Source organism: Mesitornis unicolor, unplaced genomic scaffold, assembly GCF_000695765.1.
Source record: "Mesitornis unicolor isolate BGI_N332 unplaced genomic scaffold, ASM69576v1 scaffold9524, whole genome shotgun sequence".
NCBI lineage: Eukaryota > Metazoa > Chordata > Aves > Mesitornithiformes > Mesitornithidae > Mesitornis > Mesitornis unicolor.
This window is the reverse complement of record NW_010182026.1, coordinates 5,305-5,621: the sequence shown is the minus strand read 5'-3', so window position 1 is coordinate 5,621 and position 317 is coordinate 5,305.

The window sequence follows — 317 nt, the reverse complement described above, 5'->3', positions numbered from 1 at the left end:
GGTGTGGCGCTGCCGTCGCCCTGCCAGCCCCGCTGAGCCGCTGCTCAGCACCCACAGCACCAAAAAAACACGAGCGGGAGGAAACCAAAGGGTCGACACCGGGATTTTTAATGCGATTGCTTTTAAAATGCAGCCACAAGTGACTTGTAATGGCCAACGATGAGGAACGCCCCATCTTTTTCATCTCTGCCCCCAAAACCCACCAGCCACCGCTGTCCTCGGTGTCATTCACCGACTGCTTTCACAGCAGCTCACTGCGCCTTCGCGTGGGGCATCCAAACCCTCCCACCAAAGGGACTCGCTTGGGCAAAAGGAGG